The sequence below is a fragment of the Hevea brasiliensis genome, chromosome 15 (genome assembly GCF_030052815.1).
Source record: "Hevea brasiliensis isolate MT/VB/25A 57/8 chromosome 15, ASM3005281v1, whole genome shotgun sequence".
NCBI classification, from domain to species: Eukaryota; Viridiplantae; Streptophyta; class Magnoliopsida; order Malpighiales; family Euphorbiaceae; genus Hevea; species Hevea brasiliensis.
In genome coordinates, this window is record NC_079507.1 from 3,585,711 (window position 1) to 3,611,053 (window position 25,343).

Sequence of the window (25,343 nt, forward strand, 5' to 3'; positions counted from 1 at the left end):
TCACAGTCAGACTATTGTACGATGCCATGATAAATTGATGCAATTATCCTTCTGTAGACTCCATTTTGGCTCCCGAATGCCACTGTATCCTTTGTCCGAACTAGGACCTTTAGTTTTTTTTAAAATTCGAAATTTATTAAAAGTTTTTTTACTTCCCAACAAAAAATCAATATTGCTTCAAATAAAGCAAGTCTGACCGGGCACACAGTTCAACCCAAACGAGTGTACTTAACAAAATCCCGAACAAAGAAGATAATGGAAGACCAGGAACAAGTACAGAATCTACAAGGGCAAGTCTTTGAGCTGAAAGATCAGGTCTCAGAACTTATGAAACTAATGAGAGAGATGTCCCAGAATAAACCTGCTTCAGAACCAAACTTGCCACTACCTCCTCCACCACCTACAACAAATGATCCGCACCAAGCTTCAACTTCGTTTACCTTTCAGTCACCTATCCCGGACCCGACAATCACTGTCAATCCGGCCACCATAAATAATGACCCACCTTTCTCCTACTATCCAGCCATTTCAAACACCGACCCATACCCTTTAATTTTAATTCCTCCAGTTCACTCCACCCCTCATCTCCCAACTGGGGGAGCATTTCATGCAATAAGAGCAGAAAATAAGACTAGGGAAAATGAAAAGCTTTCTGCGCTGGAAGAAAGATTGAGAGCAATAGAGGGACTAAACATGTATGGCTCAGTCGATGTGGCGTCATTGAGACCAGTGCCGAACGTGGTGGTACCGCCTAAGTTCAAGGTCCCAGATTTTGACAAGTACACCGGGAACTCAGACCCCCGAATCCACTTGGCAACCTACATTGCCAAAATGTCCGCCTTAACGGAAGATGACAGACTTCTCGTCCACTTTTTTCACGAGAGTCTCTCCGGCGTAGCCCTGAGATGGTGCATACAATTAGACAGGAGCAAACTGCGCTCCTGGAAGGATTTAGCTGATGCCTTTTTAAAACAGTATAAATTTAACTGCGATGTAGCCCCCACAAGGAGAGACCTCCAAAACCTGGTACAAAGGGACAGGGAAAGTTTCAAGGAATATGCCCAGAGATGGAGAGAGAAGGCTACAGAAGTATACCCTCCAGTAACCGACAATGAACTATGCTCCTTGTTCATTGAAACGTTGAAGGCTCCTTACTTCAATTTGATGATCGGAAACACTTCCAACAGATTCTCTGACATCATCCAAGCTGGTGAGAGAATAGAGGCTAACTTAAGGTTGGGACGGCTGCAGGAGTTGACTGAGAATCCTGCGAAGAAAACTGCCAATTTCGGCAAAAAGAAGGAGGGTGATGTGCATTCTATCACCCGGCAGAATAACTACTCCCCGCTACCTCAAAATAACTACCGGCCGTATCCTCCCCCTCATGGCCAAACAGTTGCAAGCATTCCACCTCCTTTTCCAAATTATCCACACCCGCGCCCACAATACCCACCACCTACAAATTACCAACTCAGACCTCCTCCTCCACCTACCCAACCCAGGCCACCTCAAAGTAACCCCAGACCACCAAGAAATCCTGATCCACCCCTTCCCCTCCCACTCAGTGAAATATATCGATACCTCGTCGGTATAAACCAGATTGTACCGGTTCCCCTAGACCCAATACAACCACCGTACCCCAGGTGGTATGATGCCACTGCCCGTTGTGAATATCATGGAGGGGCGCAAGGGCATTCAACTGATAACTGCGGAGCACTCAGAGGGAGAGTGCATGCCTTAATCAGAAACGGGTGGTTGAAGATTGAGGGAAACGGTTCCCTCCCCAATGTTACCTCAAACCCATTGCCCAACCATAATGCGGGCAATGGTGTAAATATGATAGAGTCTGACGGAGAAAGATCAACACCAGAGGTAGACGAGCTGATTCCTCACTTTGAGGAAATTTTTGCCGTGACAATGAGGGAAGGCTACCTTTGCCCTCAGGTATCAGGATCAGTAAAGGATACGGGATGTCCTTACCATGGAGGGGCAGCTGATCATGAGCTGCGGGACTGTGAGGGATTCAAGCAAGAGGTTCAGAACTTGTTATCCCTCAAAGTTTTGAGATGCCATACAAGGTCGAAGACGGAAGGGGGAGTGAACACAACTAGATTCAGCCATAATGCTTCTACCTCTAAACCCAGAATCACCTTCTCATCCCCAGTAGCCTCACCGCCAGTAACGGTTATCCGAACTTCGCCTCAGCTCCCTGTCACCAATACTCATGCTGTCCCTTGGAACTATAATTTCCAAGTTTTCACTCAAGGAGCGTCAAGCAGTACATCAGCTCCTAATCTTGCCTCACCTCCGGCACTACCAAAACCATGTTTCACTCCACATGAGCATTTTAAAATGACTTATGCCGGACCTACTAGCAGTACTACTCCCCAAGTTAATCTTCAGCCCATCGCTGCCACAAAATCCACCTCGCTTGAGCAAGAAGTCGAGTTCATAACTCGAAGTGGGAGGTGTTACGGGAACGAAGAGAAAGAAAAGAGGAAAGGGAAAGTAAAAATGGGAGAGTCACTAAAGAATACAGAAGAGGAGGTTGAGAAGACGGAGGAAGTAGAACCTGCCAGACCTAAAGAAGGGGAAGAGCTGCTGCTCCAAATAATGAAGCAGAGTGAGTATGATGTAGTGGAACAGTTGAGAAAGACGCCTGCCCGAATTTCACTGTTATCACTAATTTTGAGCTCTGAGGTGCACCGTCAAGCCCTGCAGAAGATCCTAAATCAGGCCTTTGTAAACCCCGACATCACACCGGGGCAGTTTGAGAAGATAGTGGGACAAATCCAGGCATCCAATTTTGTTACTTTCTCGGAAGACGAGATAGACCCTGCGGGTTTAAGGCACATAAAAGCTCTGCATGTAACAGTGAAATGTAAGGGTTGTATAGTAGCCAAGGTCCTTATTGATAACGGATCAGCTCTCAATGTACTGCCTAGCGCTACCTTGGCTAGGTTGCCAGTTGATCAATCAAATATACGTCAAAGTGCTATGGTGGTAAGAGCCTTTGACGGTACCAGAAGAGAAGTGTTGGGAGATATTGATTTACCACTCCAAATTAGCGCATGCACCTTCAATGTCACATTCCAAGTGATGAATATTGAACCAGCCTACACTATGTTACTGGGAAGGCCGTGGATCCATTCAGCAAATGCTGTTCCTTCAACGTTGCATCAGAAAATAAAGTACATCATGGATGGTAAAATCATCACGGTGAGAGGGGAAGAAGCCATATTAGTCACCAAGCCACAATCACTTCCTTACGTGGAAGCTGCTGAGGAGTCGTTGGAAAGTTCTTTCCAGGCCCTCGAATTACAAGACACCGGAAAGGAGGGGGCTATGGCTATGGTGGCCAAAGTGATGTCAAGGAATGGGTATCAAGAGGGCAAAGGCTTGGGCACTGCATTGCAAGGAATCGTTGAACCTATATCGGCTATCCAGAAGATAGGCCACTGCGGTTTGGGTTATGAGGAAGATGCCCTCATGGAGGGGCGATTCTGGATGAGGAACCGACTTCGGGATCAGAGATTCGATCAGAAAATTGGAAGAATGAAAGTAGTCCCTAGCATCACGGAAGTCTTCACTAAACTGGTCATTGAAAATCCGGCAGAGGTTGAAGAGTCACCCGATGAACCATCCATCGATGTCATCCACCTGGATTCCTTGCATGAGGCTCTGATCTCGACAATGGCTGAGGGGCAAGAACTGGACAACTGGACAGCAGAGGACATCCCTGTACTCAATTTCGAGTAAAGTACCTTTGGTTATCTACACTTGATCATTTTGTCCATGGTGGCGAGTGTAATACTGTAAATGGACCCTTTTTCTTATGGCATAAATATTAAAGAACTTATAGCGCATTTTAAATCCAATTCTCTCTTTCTTTCCTTTTGAATTCCATCCTTATAATATATTCTATTTTCATTCATTCAGGACCACTCATGAATTAACACCTAATAATTCAATAGACTCAGAAATTCCTCTGGTTAATTTTGAAATCCCCATAACTGCCATTACTTCAAGTGATTCTGAGGAAGATCTCACAGAAGAAAGCTATGAAAGGGATGAACCTTCCCTCGTGCCTCGTGGAGATAAAACACGCACCATAAACTTAGGCACGAAAGAAGAGAAAAGGGAACTTAAGGTGGTGGAAAGTGAAGAATTAGAAGATATGATCAATTTGCTCAAAGGATTCCTAGATGTATTTTCATGGAGCTATGATGATATGGTTGGTTTGGACCCCCAGATAGTGACGCACAAAATTCCCCTTATTCCGGAGACAATCCCGGTGAAGCAGAAGCTAAGAAGAATGAATCCTGATACGCTGCTCAAAGTTAGGGATGAGGTCAAGAAACAGTATGACGCTGGGTTCCTAGAAGTAGTCAAATATCCCCAATGGGTAGCTAACATTGTCCCGGTAATGAAGAAGGATGGGAGAGTTAGGGTATGCGTTGATTACAGGGATCTTAATAAAGCAAGCTTGAAAGATGACTTTCCTCTCCCTCACATTGATGTGTTAGTAGACAATGCTGCGGGATTAGGCAGGTGTTCATGTATCGATGGGGCCTCAGGGTACAATAAGATCCCAATGGACGAGGAAGACAAGGAAAAAATGGCCTTTATCGCTCAATGGGGAGTATTTTGCTATCGGGTCATGCCTTTCGGGTTAAAGAATGCTGGCGCCACCTACCAACGCGCTATGGTCACATTATTCCATGACATGATGCATAAAGAAGTAGAGGTGTATGTGGATGATATGATCATTAAATCTAGAGGAGGAGAAAGCCATGTGCAGGTGCTGAGGAAAGTATTCGAGAGACTCAGGAAATATCGGCTGAAACTGAACCCTGCCAAATGCATATTCGGAGCTAGATCTGGAAAGTTGTTGGGATTCATAGTGAGCGAAAGGGGAATAGAGGTTGATCCAGAAAAAGTTCGAGCTATTCAAGAAATGCCATCCCCAAATACAGAAAGGGAGGTGCGCAGTTTTCTGGGAAAATTGAACTACATATCGAGATTTATTTCTAACCTCACTGCCAAAGCCAAGCCTATTTTCAGACTACTCCGGAAGAACAACTCTACTCAATGGGATTCAGTTTGCCAAGAAGCCTTTGATAAAATTAAGCAGTACCTATCAAACCCACCAGTATTGGTTCCTCCAGTCGCGGGAAGGCCTTTGATTTTGTATATGGCAGTCCAACAAAGCTCAATGGGATGTGTTTTGGGACAACATGATGATACTGGTCGAAAGGAGAGGGCTATCTATTACCTGAGCAAGAAGTTCAACGATTGTGAGTCAAGGTACTCTTTCCTGGAGAAAACCTGTTTCGCGTTAGCCTGGACGGCAAATCGCCTCAAGCACTACATGTTGAATCACAAGACATGGCTCATTTCCAGAATGGATCCTATCAAGTATGTATTCGAAAGCCCATTCGTGCCAGGAAGGATAGCTAAATGGCAGGTCATACTCTCCCAATACGATATTGTTTATATGACCCGAAAAGCAGTCAAGGGTAGCGTAATCGCTGATCTCCTAGCAGAAAATCCTATCCAGGATTATGAAGCTCTGGATTTTGAGTTCCCTGATGAACATATTAACGAAGTGGACTGCGGAGAAGAAGAGCCAGCAGATGTATGGGAAATGTATTTCGACGGAGCTGTCAATTTGTCCGGTAATGGAATCGGAGCTGTACTGGTATCTCCGGACGGGAAACACTTCCCGATAGCTATCAAGTTGAAATTCGATTGCACCAACAACGTTGCAGAGTACGAGGCTTGTGTGATGGGTTTACAAGCTGCCATTGAGATGAAAGTCAGGAAATTGGAGGTATATGGAGATTCAACCCTGATCATTTATCAAGTCAAAGGAGAATGGCAAACCAAGGATCCGAAGCTAATCCCGTATCAGAAGTACTTACTAGAGTTGATTAAGAAATTCGAAGAAATCTCTTTCACTCACCTTGGTCGAGACAAGAATCAATTTGCAGATGCTTTAGCCACTTTGGCTGTTATGGCTCAAATGGAAGAAGGGCAGACAACTCAGTTATTAAAGATTAAAGCAAGGGATGAGCCAGTTTATTGCTTCATGATTGAAGAAGAACTCGATGGTAAACCTTGGTACCATGACATCCTGGTCTACATCAGAACAGGAGAATTTCCCTCAGGGGCTAGCAAAAACGAAAGAAGAATGATCCGAAGATTAGCATTGGGATACTTCCCCAGCGGAGAAACCCTATACAAGAGGAGCTCCAACGGCGAATTGTTGAGATGTGTGGATGTAAAGGAGGCAAAGAAAATCCTTTTCGAGACTCACGAGGGAAACTGTGCAACCCATGCCAATGGGCATATGATGGCTAAGCAAATTATGAGAAGAGGATATTTCTGGACTACCATGGAAAGGGATTGCATTGAATACTTTTGAAAGTGCCATAAGTGTCAGACCTACGCGGATCCGATAAATGTTCCGCCTCACAAATTGTTCAACCTTGCCTCACCATGGACTTTCGCAATGTGGGGCATCGATGTGATTGGTCCCATCAACCCTAAGGCGTCTAATGGGCACAGATTTATCCTCGTAGCTATCGACTATTTCTCTAAATGGGTCGAAGCAATGTCATATGCTCACATCACGCAGAACACGCTTCTTAAATTCCTCAGAAATAATATCATCTGCTGGCATGGCCTCCCCAATGAAATCATCACTGATAATGCCAAAAATTTGAATGGTCCGAAGATTCAGAAATTATTTGATCAGTACAAAATCCGACATCTCAATTCCTCCCCATACCGTCCCCAGATGAATGGAGTGGTGGAAGCTGCAAACAAAAATCTCAGGAGGATAATCTGGAAAATGACGGTCACATATAGGGATTGGCATGATATGCTTCCCTACGCTCTTCACGCATACCGGACTTCGGTAAGGACCTCAACTGGTGCAACTCCTTACTCGCTGGTTTATGGGATGGAGGCTGTATTACCTATTGAGGTTGAAATTCCTTCCCTGAGGATTCTGAAGGAATCGGGGATTGATGAGTCAGAATGGATCCAGTCGAGGTTGGATCAGTTAAACTTGCTGGATGAGAAAAGGTTAGCAGCAGCATGTCATGGGCAGTTATACCAGAGGAGAATGGCTAGGGCATTTGACAAAAGCGTTCGCCCACACGAATTCCACCCCGGGGACCTAGTTCTGAAGAAAGTGTTACCAAATCAAAACGATCCCCGGGGCAAATGGTCACCAACCTACGAGGGACCCTATGTGGTTAAAAAGGCATTCTCTGGAGGAGCCTTGATCTTGACCCACATGGACGGTAAAGAATTTACAAGACCTGTGAATGCCGACACAGTCAAGAGATACTATGCCTAAAAAAAAATAAAAAAAATAAAAAATAAAAAATAAAAAATAAAAAATCAAGGTCTAGGGGTGAAAACCCGAAAAGGGCATTCCAAGAACCAAAAGGGAGAAATAAGGAAAGGAGCATGAAACCGGGAAGGGGAATAAACCGTCATGAGGCTTCAGAGTACTGGAAACAATGGCAGTTAAGGGACTTTAAAGCTAACCACAAGGAATAAGTGAGATCTGTCCTTGTACTCTTTTTCTTTGAAACTCCGTCTTTGTTTCTCAAAACCATAATAAAGCCATACTTTATTTCGCATTTATCTTTCCTGTCTACTCACTCTTTAATACTATCCTTCTCGTTATTTAATGCGCTATTAATCAGTTAAACTTTTTGCCATAAGATTAGGATTTAACAATTGATAACCTCACGTACTTTACTATGAGATTTGTAGGGAATGACCAGGAAACGGGTACACAAAAAGAAAAGAAAATAGGGGTGAAAACCCGAAAGGGCATCAAAAAAAAAAAAAAAAAACTAGAGGTGAAAACCCGGAAGGGCACTTCTAGTCATATAGACGAAGGGGAAGTGAAAACCCGCAAGGGCGCTTTTCGGGAGAAAGTCAAAGAACAGAAAAGGGGCATTTGAAGAAATGAGGTCGTAGGTCAAGTCTTGCAACTCATCCTCCATTAATCATTGGCCTTCGGGATTCTGTTAAGTACACTTCATCGGGGAAGAACTTCTTGTGTTCAGATTAGGCTTGCTTTGTAAGTGCATTTAAATTTCCTGTTATCAACCTCTGGTTCCTTGATCTAAGTTGATTTTAATTTCCTGCATTTAAATTTCCTGTTATCAACCTCTGGTTCCTTGATCTAAGTTGATTTTAATTTCCTGCATTTAAATTTCCTGTTATCAACCTCTGGTTCCTTGATCTAAGTTGATTTTAATTTCCTGCATTTAAATTTCCTATTATCAACCTCTGGTTCCTTGAACTAAGTTGATTTTAATTTCTTGCAATTTAAATTTCCTGTTATCAACCTCTGGTTCCTTGATCTAAGTTGATTTTAATTTCCTGCAATTTAAATTTCCTGTTATCAACCTCTGGTTCCTTGATCTAAGTTGATCTTAATTTCCTGTAATTTAAATTTCCTGTTATCAACCTCTGGTTCCTTGATCTAAGTTGATCTTAATTTTCTGCAATTTAAATTTCCTGTTATCAACCTCTGGTTCCTTGATCTAAGTTGATTTTAATTTCCTGCAATTTAAATTTCCTGTTATCAACCTCTGGTTCCTTGATCTAAGTTGATTTTAATTTCCCGCAATTTAAATTTCCTGTTATCAACCTCTGGCTCCTTGATCTAAGTTGATTTTAATTTTCTAGCATCTCTAGGTCACTAACTTAAGTAAGCTCTAATCACCCAAAATATGGGTCTGAATCTTTACATAATTCCTACACGGAAATTTTTTTTCTTTAATAGAAATTATGTAAAGAGGGGCAGCTGTCGACACCATATTTTGGTCGATCCCCAGAATCAATAAACTTTGAAACCGATCCCTAGCACTAAGTCTCCTTTTGCCAGCCAACCACTTTTCCGATCTCTCCTCGCGAGAAATTGAATCATTGCTAAGTTCTCATATCAGTTAAAGCCTTACCGGTCTCTCAAATCACTCACCGATCTCTCAAGCCAATTGCCAAATTTCCTGACCTGTCAACTACATTCCCGATCTCCCTTGTCAAACAAAAATTGAACCAACACTAGATCTTATGTCACCAGTTTTATTGCCGACCTCCCTTTTGAAAGTTTAGGAATAATCAAGTTAAGGTTTCGCTCCGGTTTAATGATGATCCCGATCTTAAATGTTCAAGCCAAATTTCCAATTTTAATCAAGTCCCGTTTAGCGTTAGTTCCCTGCCGATCTCATGCTCATTGTGTTTTCCGATCTCTTACACTTAGATTAATAATCACTTTTATATACTCAGACAATCAAGTGTTTAAATAATTTGGAGGTTTTCCGATCACATTCATTCAACTGGACAAAAAGAAGACTTCATTTCATATTAAAGTTTGTACAAGTCATTCAGCTGGAGGATCACCCCCAGCCTGATCTACATTTTGCTCGCTTTCTCTCTCACCCTCAGCCTCCTCCTCACTATCCTCACCCTCGGGAGCCAGGTCTGCCATCCAGGAGAAGTCCTCCTCCGGGTAACGCTTCTTGAGTTCGGCCAAGAGATCCTTGTGAGCATTCACAGAAGCACCGGCCACTCCTGTCACCATCTCTTCTTCCTTCGCCTTGAGTTCCTCAGTAAGGTGAGCGATGTGAGCAACTTCATCGGTCCAAAGTGCTTGAACTTCTTCCAGAACACGGGTTCGCTCGGACAGAACACGAGACTATTCGGCCAGCTTGTCTTCATAGAACTTCATCCGCCCCTCAATTTCACATATGTAATCCCGAGCGGATGAGAGTTGGGATCTGAGAGAAGACATCTCGTGACCCATCTTCTCGACTTCCTTGCCCAGGCGATGAGCTTTCTCCCGAACAATGTGCTGGTTCACCAAGCACTCCACGTTCAGGCTCATGGATCTGGTCAAGACGTCATCAAGACTATCCGGAGACAACCTATCTCGGTCTTCCCGAAGGCAGATGGATGACCCCAGGACCTTAGCGAAGCCTGGATTTTCTCGAACTGTCCGATTCTTCTCCAATGAATTGATCAGGACCTGAGCGCCCCGGGAAAGGGGCCTCACAGGAGGCTGAGAAGGACCCCCTTCGGTGCTCGGAGCAACTGGAGGAGGTGGAGGCCCCTCTTCTTTGCGAGGAGGGGATCGAACCACTTCTATGATCGCCGGCCCTGAAGGATGAGACGAGCCTTCTTGAATTTCCCCGGGCTCAAGCCTGGGTGTCTGCATTTCCTCAGCCCGCTTCATCTCCCGTACCTTCCGGGAGATCTCCCTCTTTCGCTTTCGGTTCTCCTTGGAGGCTTCGCCGCTAGCCATACCTGCACAAAAGAGAGGTCAGTGAGATCGCTAAGGTCCTGAGATCTGAGATGTAGAAAATACCGATGCCGAGGTCAGAGAGCGGAAGCTCGAGATCTTGGTCGGTGACCAGTTGCATAGTCCAGTGATGCAGCTCGGCTGTCACTGCGTCCAAACAAGAGTACTTCTCTATGGACGCCTGATACTTCAACTCCATCGCCATGGCACCCTCTTCCCTATTCAGAGCGATGTGCTTTAAAAGCAGGGGACCCTGGTGCAGCCAACTACGGGGAAAGCCCTCAAAGCCGTTCAGAATTTTGCTCCTTAGAATAAAGAAGCGATTCTTCCAATTCTTCAGGGAGGATGGTAGATCGGTGAAAAGTCCGCAGTGTGGCTTCGCTTGGAAGAACCAGTACTCGTCGTCCTTTCAACGAGTTAATCTGTGTAGTTCAGCGAATACCTTAGCGGTAGGACGGAGTCCTTTGGCTCGGCAGAGGCCTCTGAAGGCCACCAGGATCCGCCACGAGTTCAGGTGAACTTGGGCGATGCACACTTGGAAAAATTTCAGAACTTCTTTGAAGAAGTCATCGAGAGGGAACCGCAGCCCGGCTTTTAATTGTTCCTCATATACCATGATCATATCGTTCTCTTCGAAGAAGTGATCGGCACGGTGATCGCCGTGACACCGGATAAGCTCGTATGAATCAGGCCGGATGTTATACTCCTGGCTGAATGATTGCAGGTCGGTCTCCTGAAGGACCGATGGTAGCTCGTCCATGGGAAGGTTCTCTCTCCCTGAAGAATGTGTTCGCCTTGAAGGTCCCGCTTGGCCAAGAGCGAGGGCGGAGGATGTAGGAGGTTCAGGTCGCGCGCTTGGCCCGATCACCTCTACTTCATCTGATGACCATAAAACGTGAACGAAAAGTGGGCTTGCCGCTCTCTAACCTTCGACGCCGCTCATTTTCAAAGGAAATAAAGAATTTAAAGTAAAAAAAGGATCAAAACCCTTACCGGAGCTTGATCGGTGTCGGAAGAGCTTGCAAAATCGAGAGAATTTTGGAATCGCTCGCGAGATGCTGAAAATGACATAAGGGAACAAATGGCTGGCCCATCCCCTATTTATACTCGTCCGAGCATTAAATGCTCACGGCGTCCTAGGCGGTGCATCGGTTAGCGAGATCTGCCAGCTGTTTCTGACACGTCTCACGAATATTCTAAAAAAGAGATCGGCTAACTAGAGATCGGTATATTAAGATAAATATTTTGAATGGAGGATCAGTTAAGGGTTGTTCAGTTAGGAACCAGATCGGGCAAACACATCAGAGATCGGAAAATAATCAATAAGATGATAATTGACAAAATAAAATTTTTATTTCCAAAAGATCGGATTACATCATTTGGGCGATCTCTAGGGATCGGTTTACATTAAAGGTCTAACTACATCATTTGGGCGATCTCTAGAGATCGGATTACATTGAAAGTCAAACTACATCATTTGGGCGATCTCTAGAGACCGGTGGAACATCCTATCTAAAAGGCCTATGTCAAAGCCTAGTCTCGTGGCTGAGTCAAAAGATGTGTTTGACCAGGAGACCGGCTGTTGACATCGGATAGATGTACAGCTCAGATGGGGTGACTATGACTCCCATGAAGAGGAGAGACGTTGTCATCGATGTTAGAGCTCGAAACCGAGCCGCTGTCAGAACACCCAGTGTGGAGAGGAGCCAGATGAATGCCAAGGGGCAGTCACCAGTGTTAAGAGGAATATTAGCAGTCTTCTCGCCTGAAATCAGTTCGCCGTTTGTATCGGTCGAACGATTCGAGGTTAATAAGATCGAGGTCCTCGATCCAAATCGGTAAGTTAGTCCGGTTCTCTCACGGTCATTAAGTGTAGTCATCATAATTTCTCGTTCATCGGGATCGTAAATTTTCAGTCGGGGAATAAAGAGGTCCATCGGAAAGGAATCAAAAGCCACAATCGCGGAACTATCACGAGAGCAAATAGAACAGGAAAGTAAGAAGGAAGAGAGGAAAATCGAATGAGGGAAGTCTCTTCTGTCAGGGGTTTATATAGGGAAAAATCAGGCATTTATTGCTAAGCAGAAAACGAAGCGGACGCTTCGGGAATCGAGGGGAATTAATGCTTTGACCGGACCGGGCCTGATTAAGGGAAGGACCGAGATCGGAAGAGGGGAGACCGGTACGAAAGATCGAAAAGGAGCGTGTTAAGAAGATCAGAAAAGAGGAGAGATCGGAAGGCAAAGAGAATAAGACAAATCCCAATAACCGTCGTCAGAATCAGAGCCGAGGTAGTTAAAGCGTTGCAGACGAGATCTCCACCGCACGCCTAAGAATCACCCACAATGCTGACAGGTGCCAGAGTATGTCATGACAGTCCTGTACATCCCAATCTCCACCGTTGATCTCACTTGCAAGGACGAGTCCAGAACCTTTAGATCAAAGAAGAAGACGACAATACCGGCGCCTTTTATTCCCAGCCCTTGGATCGCCCAGGTCAATAAAGTTTCGGACCGTCAGATTAGAAGAGGAAAAGGACAAGTATCCTGAGAATGATCTCAGCCGTTCTGATTCTCTTTAATTCTCAAGCATCTGATCATGTCCTTTGAAATGCTGACCCTCCATCTCCCTCAAAATAGATCTTGACCCTTCATGGAGAGCACCCGGTTCCTATAAATACCTGCATAAAAACTGTTCAAAGGGATGAAAAAAAAAGGGGGCAGTGACTATAGTGGAAGAACTCTGAAACTTAATTCAGTTCGTTACTCTGCTATTAAGCTTTCATAAGAAAAACCTTGGAAACCAGTTTTCTAGAGTGTTTTCTTGAAAAAGGGATTCTTGGATACTGAAACTCTTTATTTTCAGTTCGTTCATTATCCTGTGGTGCTCTCACCTTCAGCTTTTAGTTTTCTTTATTTCCACTCTCATTGCTTAGGCTCAACCTCATTTAAACTTGGTGATCTCTTCAACCCGATGGCATTTTAGCAAAGCATTTTTCGTTTCAAGGCAAACCTTAACCCTCCGATTATCAATCTGCAGTCCTATTACGTTTTGGTCATTCCATACTTAGTTTAGTGGGTTCGGCTCCCAACAGGTGAGTGCTCATATTGCCATTTCATTAATTGCTCGTTCTTATTTTACGTATTTCCTTTGTTCTTTTACGTACCTAGTTTTCTCTAAGTTTATATTGTGCTTAAGAATAAGAAGAAGGTTACTCTCGGGTTTACTTCTTTGTTGATCGGTCCATCCTTTTCGCTAATCCTTGTTATTCCAGGATATAAGTCTTCTAGTATCGAGTAAGTGTATAAAAGGTCAGATAAAATGTAGGTAATGGCATCTTAAGGGTCTCCTTGTAAGTAATGAAAGGTCTGAGTAATAAGTCAGGAAAATATTCAGGCCGAATAACTGAAATAACACAAAAGGCAATCGGGTAAGACGTCACCATGTAGAATAAAACCAAACCTTAGGTAAATAAAAGGAATAAACCGGGTATCAGAGGGTACCGGTAAGGCGACCACGTAAGAAGATCGGGAAATTTAGTTTAGTGTCCCCGGTCTAGTCACAAGATACTAATAAGTCGAAAGAAGCCTTATTCCGATCCCCATCACCTTCGAATGCCAGAACCCTTAGTCTAGGGCTCTTGCCAGGCATAATCGAAATTAAACTTCGAGAGATCGGAAAAATCCTTATCCGACTCCCATTAATACTCGAAAGATATCGGAGGAGAGTTCTTATCCGGTTCTCAATCTAAATTTAAAATAAATACTCAAAAGAGATCGGAGGAGAGTTCTTATCCGGTTCTCAATTTAAAATTTAAAAAGAGATCGGAGGAGAGTTCTTATCCGGTTCTCAATCTAAATTTAAGATAAATACCCAAAAGAGATCGGAGGAGAGTTCTTATCCGGTTCTCAATCTAAAATTTAAGATAAATACCCAAAAGAGATCGGAGGAGAGTTCTTATCCGGTTCTCAATCTAAAATTTAAAATAAATACTCAAAAGAGATCGGAGGAGAGTTCTTATCCGGTTCTCAATCTAAAACTTTAATAAATATTTAAAAGAGATCGGAGGAAAGTCCTATCCAATCCCCAAAATTGAATTCTAACAAAATAGCCTTTCAAACAAAACTAACATACAACAGTAACTCACTAAGGTTGTCTCATTTACTTATGTATCTGGGTGATCCGAATATAGTGAAAAATCAAATATTCCTTTTGTCAAAAGGATTAACATTTCCATTTGAGCCCTCCTAACTAATTTATAAAGAACGCAAAGTTAAATCTACTTACCCTTATTAAGGGACGAGGTGGGGTGCCTAACACCTTCCCCACCTGTTTACGGACCCCGAATCTAGAATCTCTGTTTTGAAGTGGTTTTGTTTCCATTTATTTTCACAAATGGTTTTCTTTAATTTCCCTCAAAATTAGAGTGGCGACTCCTCACTCTTTCCCACTTCGGTGACTGTTCGTTCAGGCGACCGCAAAACCCATTGCGACAGGCATGTTAAAGGTCTGAATGAAATATCCCTCCGCTGCTGCTAAAGATGGTCTTTATAATAAAAAACCTAATCCCAAAGATAAGAACTAAACTTAGAAAATTTTTGAAATTCAAAAAGATAAATTCTCTGCTCTGCAATCATGGCCAATTTTTAGCCACTTGCCTTGTAATTCTGCCTCTAACTGTTAGTAGTATGCCCTAGAGCATATCATTTAGTATGTATCTTGTACATATTTTTATTAATAAAAGGCATTTTCACTTTTCCGTTTACATAATATATTTATGTGTAATAGAAAAGGTCCATTGATATTTTGTTAGAAATATTATTCTTAAGTTGTTAAGAATATGAGTGACAATATTTCTAGCACGAAGTATCATAAATAGGTTCACAATCGAGGATACTTCATAATAAGGACATGACTTATCCAGAAAGATTGTATTCATGTTTGTTCCCCAGTTATTTATATGAGATATAAATAAGATGGAATGGTGAGTCTCATGCCATATAACCAACATGATAGGCACTTATAAATGATAAGTAGGCCGAACCAGTGACACTTATGACAAGCACATGGAGTTTACTCTTGTCAATGTTTTGTCATAAATCATATTAGTGCATATAATCTTTAGACTTGAGATAGCACAGTTATCTTGTATATAGGTAGTTTGAGTTTGATACTGCTTTCATACTTGTACTGTGTATGGGTATATGGGCATGTGTTGGCTCCTACTAGTTATATATGGAGGTAGGTGTTGATCAAGATGGAATCTGTTCCTCTAAGTAAATAGAGATAAAATCCTATGTTCATTTAATTGTTCTTGATGTTTCAAGTTTCTGGCCAGGACAGATAGATTTATTCAGAAAAGAGTTTCTGATGAGAAAATCTTTTAATCAAGAACTGGAATTAAAAGAGAACATAATATTCATAGCAGATGGAGTTTGACATAAACCATGACTCCAACTTGAGTTGGGATTTTGTAACAGAGAGATTCTAGTGCATGATAACATATGATTATAGGTTCATTTAAGGTAAACCTTATTACTAATTGGGTGGCCATGGCATGCTATGCTAGGTGTTAACCATGGTCTATGAGGTTCATAAAATGATTTAGAGAAATCATTTATGGTAAGAAAGAGTTCTGATGATATTAAGAGTTGATATCATGTCTCATTGCCAATTAGTGATGAGCCTAGTCAGTCACACACATACAAAAGTTATCACCTATTTAAATATGATTTAATTAATTAATTAAAGAGTTTAATTGATTAATTAAATAGGTTTGGTTTGCAATTAAATTGCAAAGTCCCTAGCATGACTTGAAACTAAATCTAGATTATTGGATGTATAGTATAAGTTAAATTTATATTTAAAGTATTTAAATATGAATTTAATTAATGAGAAATTAATTAATAGAGATTAATTAATTAATTTATATTTGATATAAATTAAAAGAAGAAAAAATAATAATTATTTTGGGTTAAGAACTCAAAATTAAGACACATGGGCATTTTAGTCATTTCACAGTGTGACATGTGGCACCATGAGATGGTGACACATGGGATTACACATAAGCTTGCCAAATGTTTTTTAATCATGTAAGATGATTAAAATCAAGATTAAATATAGGTTTGACACTTGGCACAATGTGATTGGGTCACTTAAACTTAGAGCTAATCAAAGGGAACTTGAATTTCTAATTAATAGAAAAAGCTTTAGAAGTTGTTCAAGGGTTGCCATAGGTGTCCTTGGTGTGGACAAGCTAGAGGGACAACATTTGGTGTCCTGAAGATGAATCTCAAAGGTGCAGACACGCTGCAGTACATCAAGAGGTTAGTGTAATCGTTCTTGATTTAATCTAGGATTCTAAAATTAATCTGATTAATTTTAAAATCTTAAATGGCAAATACAGATCCAAAAACATATTAAAAGAGTTTTAATATGTTGTTTATCATTGAAATCAAATAGATAAAAATAAATCTTGCATGATGCATGTGACCCTAGGTGAAAATTTTTGAATTCAATGGTATAAACTTGTGTTTTTCACGCTTCTGTTCCTTCAATTGGTATCAGAGCCACTATATGTGTCATTTAGATTGTTGATTACATGATTTAATTGTGTGATTTGATCATGAGATGATTGATCCATTGCTAGTTGGATCAAGAGGTGTGGCGGCATGCTTGATGAACTCTAATATGGTGCGCATGGCTTGGGAAGATCATGGTGCGCATGGTTGTTATTAAATTCTGCAATTGTTGCATGATGAAAGGTTCATCATATGACTAATTAAAATGTTTAATTAGGATTTTTAATCACACAATTAAATTATGATTCAAATCAGAATTTTAAAAATTGTTTGAATGTGATTCAAATCTGAATTTTAAAAGTTGTTTGAATGTGATTCAAATTTGAATTTTTAAAGTTGTTTGAATCATATTTAAATCTGATTTTTTAAAATTGATTGAATAAAATTCAGATCTGATTTTTTAAAAAATGTTTGAATGTGATTCAAATCTGATTTTTTAAAAAATGTTTGAATGTGATTCAAATCTGAATTTTTAAAGTTGTTTGAATGTGATTCAAATCTGAATTTTTAAATTTGTTTGAATGAGATTCAAATCTGAATTTTTAAATTTATTTGAATCATATTCAAATCTGGATTTTTAAGTTGAATATGAGATATTCAATTTAATTTAAGTATGTATATTTTATTTAATTGTTAAATAGTGATATGCATGATGGATGATCATGGACTATAAAAGACCAATGTGATTGGATTTATTTCTTTTATGTTTCTTTGGGATTGTAAATTAATTAATTTATTTTGGGCATGTATTATTAAGTTTGTAATAATTTTTGGGTTGTAATTTCTTTTATTTAAGTTCTTGTAAATTCGCCTTGGTATGCCAAGGATTACTATGTAATATTGGATTGCAAGAAGTTCAAGGAGGTCAAGAGCATTGGTGGGACCAGTGGGAGGAATTCAAGATCAAGTGTTGATTATGTACTCCTTCAGCAACTCTTGTAAAATGAATGAATGAAATGCACCTAGGAATGCCCTGATTAATTCTTGGTGGCTCAGAATTGAATCCCTTAGAAAGTCCATGATCATACCATATTTACTGCTTATTCATGAATGCATAAGATGTATGGGAATGTATGCAATTATATGATATATGCATGCTAAATAGATAATGTGCAAAGTGAGACTTTAATAGTAATTAGAATGACCATAAAATCTTCCAAACAAATAATTAAGTTGGAAATGCTATAATTAAAGTAATTATAACATAGGCCCTCTATTGGGGCAATTATTTTAAGAAATTTTAAATAGTTGCATAAGATGCAATTAATTTAAGAGATTTTCTTAAGAATAATTGTTAAGCATGAGATGTTGTAAATATGCAAATGGTTTGGTGGCCAATATTGGATGTACCTGAGGACATTAAAATTATTTGCATAATTACTGGCTCAATGGGATCAACTTAACTAATGCAAGATAAGTCAATAATGGATGTACCTGAGATTTTGAGCATTAGGGGCTAGGTAAAGGATTGAACCTCACATGAGATGTGATGGGCAAGGAGTTGCTCACTTATAGTTTATTGTAATTCCAATAACGGATGTACCTGAGGATGATCAATAGAATTATAAGAATTCAATCACCCACTAGAAATCTATCCAACTAGGATTTCCGTTTTCTACTTTGGAAGTGTAGGATTTGCTAAGTTAGTGGAAGGACCAATTTGATTAAAAGACCATAATCATTTTGGTTAATTACATGATACATTTACTAATTAATCTGGTTATTTTCTGCAGTTAATTTTCTGATAAAAATGAGCACAAAATAACCACCACCATCCAATATCCTTGCAAGCATACTTGATCACAATAGGTTGACAGGAACTAATCTGTCTGATTGGCTAAGAAATTTGAAACTTGTCCTGAACCTTGAACATATAGGATATGTTCTAGATTCAAATGTTCCTGGTCCCTTACCTCCAGAGGCCACACAAGAGGAACATGAAACTTTGGACAAGTGGAAGGAGCAAGATATGAGAGCTACGTGTTACATGCATGCTTCCATGAGTAATGAGTTACAGAAGCAACATGAGAACATGCAGAGTGCGAGTGAGATCCTCCTTCACCTACAAGAGTTGTATGGTGAGCACAGCAGGAATGCTAGGTATGAGATATCTAGACAGCTATTCCGTATGAGGATGTCTGAGGGACAGAATGTTGGGGATCATGTCCACAAGATGATTCGGTTGATTGAGCAGTTGGAACATCTTGACTTCAACATGGATTTCCAACTACAGACGGATTTGATCCTTCAGTCCCTTCCTGAGTCTTTTGGGAATTTTGTGACAAATTTCCATATGGCTAAACAGGAATGCACCTTAGCTGGTTTACTCAACATGCTGGTTATTGCCCAAAAGAATATGCCAGGCAATAAAGGAAAAGAGGTAGCTTTGGTTGCATCTTCTTCTGCTGGAAAGTCCAACAAGAAGAAGGGCAATAGGAAAAAGAAACCTCAGATTCCTGGTCCTTCCAAGAAAATAGCTAAACAGAAAAGGAAGACTAAAGCTGATGGAGGCAAAGGAAAGTGTTTCCACTGCCAAAAGGATGGGCACTGGAAAAGAACGCCTGCAGTATCTTGCTTCTCTGAAGGACAAGAAGGATACACCTTCGGAAGGTATGTCCATATCTTGTTATTTAGATTATGATGATACTAATAGTTCATCTACAGCTTGGGTTTTAGATACTAGTACCAGTTCTCACATTTCTAATGATATGCAGGAATTAGCAAACAGTAGCAGCTTGCGTTCTCAAGATATTAGAGTCCAGATTGGCAATGGCTCAACTGTTGAAGCTTTAGAAATAGGATCTAAATCTTTTTACATGTTTTGTGTTTGGATAATATTTTATATGTACCTGATGCTTTTAAGAACATCATTTCTCTATCTAGTTTGACTAGAAATGGCTATGAATTTCAGTTCACAGATGATGTTTGCAATATTTATTTTGGAAATAAATATGTTGGTTCGGGTTATATGAATGATGGTTTTTATTATTTGGATAATAATGACAAACACAAATTGAATGCAAGTGATCTAAAAGAATGCAATGCCATAGTGAAAACCAACTCAAGTTCAAAATATATTTGGCACTTAAGGTTATGTCATGTTGCAGAAGATAGGATTGCAAAACTGGAGAAAATGGGGATTCTATCCTCATTGGGCTCTGAGCCTACTCCAACTTGTGAATCTTGCCTTCAGGGTAAAATGACTAGATCACCCTTTGTTGGACAAGGGCTAAGAGCTGAAAAAATTTTGGAGCTAATACATAGTGATGTATGTGGTCCATTTAAAGAAATGGCTAGAGGGGGTTTTCATTATTTTATTACCTTTACTGATGATAAATCAAGGTTTGGGTATTTGTATTTGATGAAATACAAACATGAATCTTTTGAAAAGTTCAAAGAATTTAAATCTGAAGTAGAAAATCAAACAGGAAAGAATATTAAAGCTCTTCGATCAGATCGTGGAGGTGAATATTTGAGTACTGAATTTGATGAATACTTGAGAGAGCATGGCATTGTTTCTTAGCTGACTCCTCCAGGAACGCCACAGCTAAATGGTGTATCTGAAAGGAGAAATCGTATCCTATTGGATATGGTACGTAGTATGATGAGCTATACTGATATGCCAATCTTCTTTTGGGGATTTGCACTAGAATCAGCTTTGTATATTCTGAATAGGATTCCATCAAAATCAGTTTCTTCCACACCTTATGAGATATGGCATAGAAGAAAACCAAGTCTTAAGCATGTTAAGATTTGGGGTTGTCCAGCTTATATCAAAAAGTCAACACCGATAAATTGGAGACCGGATCGAGTAAAAGGTCGATTTGTTGGATATCCAAAAGATAGTTTTGGATATTATTTTTATTTGCCTACTTCACAAAAGGTTGTGATAAGTAGAGATGCCACATTTCTTGAACAATAGTTTGTTCAAGAAGGAGGCAAATGAAGGCAAATAGAGTTAGAATTGGAGAATTCTGACTAACCAACAGATCAGATGGATATAGATCCATCTAGTCAACCAATACCCGTTGATGAAACATCTACAGCTGTTCCTCGTAGAACAACCAGGGTATCTCACCCACCAGTGAGATATGGTTTTCTTCATGAAGAAGAACAGGAGTTGTCTACTCATGAAGAAGTAGATCATGGAGATGATCCACTTACTTATGAAGAAGCTATATCAGATATAAACTCTTCAAAATGGATTGATGCTATGAAATCCGAGATTGATTCCATGTATAAGAATCAAGTTTGGGATCTTGTTGACCCACCTGAAGGTATTATACCTATAGGGAACAAATGGGTTTTCAAGAAGAAAATTAGTTCTGATGGAAAGGTAGAGACCTATAAGGCAAGGCTAGTAGCGAAAGGGTTTCGCCAAAGGCAAGGAATCGACTATGAGGAGACTTTCTCCCCTGTTGCCATGCTTAAATCAATAAGGATTTTATTAGCAATAGCTGCATACTATGATTATGAGATTTGGTAGATGGATGTTAAAACATCTTTTCTCAATGGATACATTGAAGAAAATATTTTCATGGAACAACCTAGGGGTTTTGAATCCCAAGATGGTTCCAAGGTATGCAAGCTAAAGCGATCCATTTATGGTTTGAAACAAGCTTCGAGGAGTTGGAACATCCGTTTTGATGAAGCCATTAAATCCTTTGGTTTTATCAAAAATGAGGATGAGCCATGTGTGTATAAGAAGGTTAGTGACAGTGTTATCACTTTCCTTGTCTTATATGTGGATGACATACTGTTGATGGGTAATGACACAGGTATGTTGACGACTATAAAGGTATGGTTGTCAAATACATTCTCCATGAAATACTTAGGGGAGGCAACCTATATTCTTGGGATTCGCATCTATAGAGATAGAGCGAAAAGAATAATTGGTTTATCCCAAAGTCTATACTTGGAAAAGGTGTTAAAGAGGTTTAACATGCTTGATTCCAAGAGAGGATTGTTACCAGTGAGACATGGTATCCATTTTTCTAAAGAGATGTCTCCAAAGACACCTGAAGAAAGAGATAAGATGGCCAGGATTCCATATGCTTCGGCTATTGGAAGTTTAATGTATGCAATGTTGTGTACTAGGCCGGATATCGCATATGCTGTTAGTTTGACTAGCAGGTATCAATCCAATCCAGGTTTGGAACACTGGATAGCTGTTAAGAATATCCTTAAGTACTTGAGAAGAACTAAGGATTTATTCTTGATTTATGGAGGTGGAGACTTACAATTGGATGGTTATACTGATTCTGATTTCCAATGAGATATCGATGATAGAAAGTCTACCTCTGGATATGTGTTCATTTGTAATGGAGGTGCAGTCAGTTGGAAGAGTTCCAAACAGAGCACGACTGCAGATTCCACTACAGAGGCTGAGTATATTGCTGCATCAGATACTACAAAGGAAGCTGTTTGGATAAAGAAGTTCATGACAGAACTTACAGTAGTTCCTTCCATTGAGTCAGCAGTTCCATTACACTGTGACAACAATGGAGCAGTCATACAGGCTAAGGAACCAAGGTCTCACTAGAAATCCAAACACATAGAAAGGCGCTATCACATTATTAGAGAAATAGTTGGGCGAGGCGATGTAGCCATACAGAAAATAGCATTAGCTGAAAATCCAGCTGATCCATTCACTAAGCCTATGTCACAGACTCAGTTAGACCCACATCTTGAGAAGATAGGTCTAAGATATTGTAATGAATGGCTCTAGTGCTAGTGGGAGATTGTTAGTAGTATGCCCTAGAGCATATCATTTAGTATGTATCTTGTACATATTTTTATTAATAAAAGGCATTTCCACTTTTCCGTTTACATAATATATTTATGTGTAATAGAAAAGGTCCATTGATATTTTGTTAGAAATATTATTCTTAAGTTGTTAAGAATATGAGTGACAATATTTCTAGCACGAAGTATCATAAATAGGTTCACAATCGAGGATACTTCATAATAAGGACATGACTTATCCAGAAAGATTGTATTCATGTTTGTTCCCCAGTTATTTATATGAGATATAAATAAGATGGAATGGTGAGTCTCATGCCATATAACAAACATGATAGGCACTTATAAATGATAAGTAGGCCGAACCAGTGACACTTATGACAAGCACATGGAGTTTACTCTTGTCAATGTTTTGTCATAAATCATATTAGTGCATATAATCTTTAGACCTGAGATAGCACAGTTATCTTGTATATAGGTAGTTTGAGTTTGATACTGCTTTCATACTTGTACTGTGTATGGGTATATGGGCATGTGTTAGCTCCTACTAGTTATATATGGAGGTAGGTGTTGATCAAGATGGAATCTGTTCCTCTAAGTAAATAGAGATAAAATCCTATGTTCATTTAATTGTTCTTGATGTTTCAAGTTCCTGGCCAGGACATATAGATTTATTCAGAAAAGAGTTTCTGATGAGAAAATCTTTTAATCAAGAACTGGAATTAAAAGAGAACATAATATTCATAGCAAATGGAGTTTGACATAAACCATGACTCAAGCTTGAGTTGGGATTTTGTAACAGAGAGATTCTAGTGCATGATAACATATGATTATAGGTTCATTTAAGGTAAACCTTATTACTAATTTGGTGGCCATGGCATGCTATGCTAGGTGTTAACCATGGTCTATGAGGTTCATAAAATGATTTAGAGAAATCATTTATGGTAAGAAAGAGTTCTGATGATATTAAGAGTTGATATCATGTCTCATTGCCAATTAGTGATGAGCCTAGTAAGTCACACACATACAAAAGTTATCACCTATTTAAATATGATTTAAGTAATTAATTAAAGAGTTTAATTGATTAATTAAATAGGTTTGGTTTGCAATTAAATTGCAAAGTCCCTAGCATGACTTGAAACCAAATCTAGATTATTGGATGTATAGTATAAGTTAAATTTATATTTAAAGTGTTTAAATATGAATTTAATTAATGAGAAATTAATTGATAGAGATTAATTAATTAATTTATATTTGATATAAATTAGAAGGAGAAAAAAAAATTATTTTGGGTTAAGAACTCAAAATTAAGACACAGGAGCATTTTGGTCATTTCACAATGTAACACGTGGCACCATGAGATGGTGACACATGGGATTATACATAAGCTTGCCAAATGTTTTTTTAATCATGTAAGATGATTAAAATCAAGATTAAATATAGGTTTGACACTTGGCACAATGTGATTGGGTCACTTAAACCTAGAGCTAATCAAAGGGTGACATATGGCAAGGGTTTAATGTGTTAACCTAGCTATTTAAGTGTGGTTATGAAAAGAAAAAAATAACCAGCAGCCACTCCTCTCCTTTGTCACGCCACTTTGAGGGTTTTCATCTATTCTTCTTCATCTCTCATCAATTCAAAGATATTAGCCATCAATCTCTTGAATTAAGAACACTAGAAATTATTTCTAGTGTCCTGTTTACATCTCTAATCTCTTAAAAGGCAGAACTTGAATTTCTAATTAATAGAAAAAGCTTTAGAGGCTGTTCAAGGGTTGCCATAGGTGTTCTTGGTGTGGACAAGCTAGAGGGACAACATCTGGTGTCCTGAAGACGAATCTCAAAGGTGCAGACACACTGCAGTACATCAAGAGGTTAGTGTAATCGTTCTTGATTTAATCTAGGGTTCTAAAATTAATCTGATTAATTTTAAAATCTTAAATGGAAAATACAGATCCAAATACATATTAAAAGAGTTTTAATATGTTGTTTATCATTGAAATCAAATAGATAAAAATAAATCTTGCATGATGCATGTGACCCTAGGTGAAAATTTTTGAATTCAATGGTATAAACTTGTGTTTTTTACGCTTCCGTTCCTTCAATTAAATCAGATTTGAATCACATTCAAACATTTTTTAAAAAATCAGATCTTGATTCAAACAACTTTAAAAATTCAGATTTGAATCACATTCAAACAACTTTTAAAAATTCTGATTTGAATCATAATTTAATATCTGATTTTTTAAAAAATGTTTGAATGTGATTCAAATCTAATTTAATTGAAGGAACGGAAGCGTGAAAAACACAAGTTTATACCATTGAATTTAAAAATTTTCACCTAGGGTCACATGCATCATGCAAGATTTATTTTTATCTATTTGATTTCAATGATAAACAACATATTAAAACTCTTTTAATATATTTTTGGATCTGTATTTGCCATTTAAGATTTTAAAACTGACTTCTTCAGGAAAGTTGTAGCCCTACTTCTTAGCTTTCCAACAAGTACTCATTTGCCCAAATCTGAGGTCTACAGCCCAAGTTATGGGCCAAAAACCAAAACTGATTCTGATAGAGTATTCAGCCCATAATGATGACTTTGCTGTTATTTTTGGCAATTAAAATGGCCTTATCTCGCTTCTAGCCCCCCATAGAAATTATAGAGGTGGTTCTTAAGGTTCA